General features: G+C 41.5%; 1 pseudogene; it reads left to right on the top strand.

The window, feature by feature from the left end:
* The first annotated feature begins 1,402 nt into the window (after positions 1-1,402).
* Positions 1,403-1,520, top strand: LOC124557535 (annotated as a pseudogene).
* Positions 1,521-3,145: the final 1,625 nt, after the last annotated feature.

Genomic DNA, 3,145 nt, shown 5'->3' with positions numbered 1-3,145 from the left:
CAGAGACAGCAAAGTACATTTTTAAGAGCAGTTTGACGGAATGGACAGTATCTTGAAAGGACGATGTAAGATGAACATCAGCAAAAGCAAAACGAAGATAATGGAATGTAGCCGAATTAAATCAGATGATGCTGAGGAAATGAGATTAGGGAATGAGACACACAAAGTAGTAAATGTGTATGATATTTGGGAAGCAAAATAACTTACGATGGTCCAAGTATGGAGAATATGAAACGCTGACTGGCAATGGCAAGAAAAGCGTTTTTAAAGATAAGAAATTTGTTGATTTCGAATATAGATGTAAGTGTTAGGAAGTCTTTTCAGAAAGTATTTGTATGGAGTGTAGCCATGTATGGAAGTGAAACATGGACAATAGACAGTTTAGACAAGAAGAGAACAGACGCCTTTGAAAGAGCTGCTACAAAAGAATGCTGAAGATTAGATAGATTGGTCACGTAACTAATGAGGAAGTACTGAATAGAATTGAGAAGAAGAGAAATTTGTGCACACCCCGACTAGAAGAAGGGATCGGTTGGTAGGACACATTCTGAGGCATCAAGGGATCACCAGTTTAGTACTGGAGGGACGCGTGCAGGGTAAAAATCGTAGAGGGAGACGAAGAGATGAATACACTAAGCAGATACAGAGGGATGTAGGTTGCAGTAGTTACTCGGAGATGAAGAGGCTTGCACAGGATGGAGTAGCGTGGACAGCTGCATCAAACCAGTCTTTGGAGTGAATACCACAACAACAACACAACCACTACAAACCTGAAGATACGTCGATATTAACGTGAAACCGTTAGTTGCAAATAAAGCACCTTCATATGACTATGCAGCTTTTGAAAACGCCTCTTCATTCTTGACTTTGTAATTGTTATAATTTTTATGAGCTGTAGCTGCTTTCCCCAGAAAGTTGTTTGTAAATAATTAAATTTCAATTTTCAGACGAAACAGACGCAATCGCACGTGGTGCATCTTGCGCTAGGAAGTGAAATTATTCCATATGTGGAACTGAGAAAAGCTGTTATAGTTCAAGAAAATAGGGAGAAAGTGACTGTGATGAGACCAGTCAAGCATAGTGAGCCAGTAAGAAAACAGAGGAATTTTGTTCCGAAATAATTTCGCTACATCCTAATACTTCTGGCAGGAGTAGCAGGACATGACCGGAGGGGCAGATTAGACAGCGAAGTGGCTGGCCAACTGGGGGGAGGGTTTACTGCTTCCGTAGACGGTAGTGATTACGTGTCGCGTCTACCACAGACAAAGAAAGGTAAGTGTAAATTATTCCGTTTGGTGCTTCATGGCATTAATAGGATTAGCAGGATGGAAGGGAGTGATAAACCTGTGACAGTGAAGGAAAGCGTTGTAGTCACCTTTAATGTGGACGTAAGTCAAGCTGCAGCAACGGCCTTGCCGCAGTGGATACACCGGTTCCTGTCGGATCACCGAAGTTAAGCGCTGTCGGCCGTGGCCGGCACTTGGATGGGTGACCATCCGGGCCGCCATGCGCTGTTGCCATTTTTCGGGGTTCACTCAGCCTCGTGATGCCAATTGAGGAGCTACTCGACCGAACAGTAGCGGCTCCGGTCAAAGAAAACCGCAACAACGACTGGGAGAGCAGTGTGCTGACCACACGCCCATCCTATCCACATCCTCAACTGAGGATGACACGGCGGTCGAATGGTCCCGATGGGCCACTTGTGGCCTGAAGACGGAGTGCTTAAGTCAAGCTAGAGCTCCAAAACAAATACTGGGAGGGGAAATATAAACTACTGATATTTCGATTGAAAGTTACCTGCAGTATCTTAGATTGTGAGGGTAACATTGTAACAGAATTCATCGATGAATGCAACTGTGAGTGACGGTTTTAATTTTGGCAATAATCGAATGAATGACTTTACTTACTCTGATTTGATCTGTAATAACCACGGTGAAACATATCAACACAAGACAATGGAATCTGATGTTCAATTTACGTAGTTTCGTGTAGAGTCAGTTAGACTGGAAGTGCTATAAGAGGAGTATAACCTGGAACACATGTAAGAAATGTTTACAGCATTAATGTTTACAATGAATAAAACTTTTACTGATGTAAAACAAAATACAGATCAACAGTCTGGTAGCGTAAATAATTTGGCTAGTGAGCTCATAAGCTTCAAATCTGAAGTTAATGAATATTTAGCTCGTCAGGCGTCGAACTCGAAATAAATTTAGAAAAAAGAGTTGCAGACGTTTGGTTAAAAAAATTTGCGAGAAATTTCTGAAGTGTAGGTAAAATGTATAAGGTCATCACAATGAAAAAGCTTCACATTGAACGCTCAGAACCGCACGAAAATGTGCTAGAATATAAATCACTCACCCCAAAAACAGCGGTATGAGACTTTCGCATGCAAAAAACGAACGACATTTAAATTATCATTTATTCGAGGTCTAAGAGAGGAATGTTGGTAACTCGAAGAACCAAAAAATCAATATAGTATGACCAAAAACATATATATTTGAATATCGTGATTTGTATTGCTGTGCTTCCCTCTGTTTAAAATAATTACGCTAACTGAACTTTTCCTACTGATCTCATAGTGTTACACTGCTATTCAGTCTTCATACTGCAGGTGTGGGATTTCAGAGTTGTGGTTAATGCAGAGTGGAACAGAACGGTATGCACATCTGACTAAAACTACTTTTTCATATTCAACATCACTTCTGCGTTCCAGCAATTCAGTATCAAACGCCACACTAATTACATATTCAAACCTCGTGCATGCTTGCTCTCTACCCTTCGCCCACCTCACCAAAAACATCGCGCACACCTCGTTTCTCACAACCAGCAGCCATTCCTCTCCCCTCCTCCGAGAAGTATGCTATCTAATCAAAAGTACGGGAACTCTTACGTAATTATTCCTTTTTAGGTAACACCTTCAATATTAATTGAGATGATGGTCAGTTTTGAGACTTAAAAGGGCATGTTGATCATTGAACTGCGTTGTGAGCGCTGATTCATCGTGAAGTAGCTGCCAACGAGGACAGATAAAATCAGGCCTATCACAAGTACCATCCACTACATGGGCACGTTCCAGCAGCTCCAAGATTGAGAGCCAGAATAAATTTCCTCAAGACCACTTCAGTCTTGCAAACAGCAGCAG

The sequence above is a fragment of the Schistocerca americana genome, chromosome X, assembly GCF_021461395.2.
Source record: "Schistocerca americana isolate TAMUIC-IGC-003095 chromosome X, iqSchAmer2.1, whole genome shotgun sequence".
NCBI classification, from domain to species: Eukaryota; Metazoa; Arthropoda; class Insecta; order Orthoptera; family Acrididae; genus Schistocerca; species Schistocerca americana.
The sequence above is the reverse complement of the archived record's forward strand: the minus strand, read 5'-3'. Positions and strand labels throughout refer to the sequence as shown.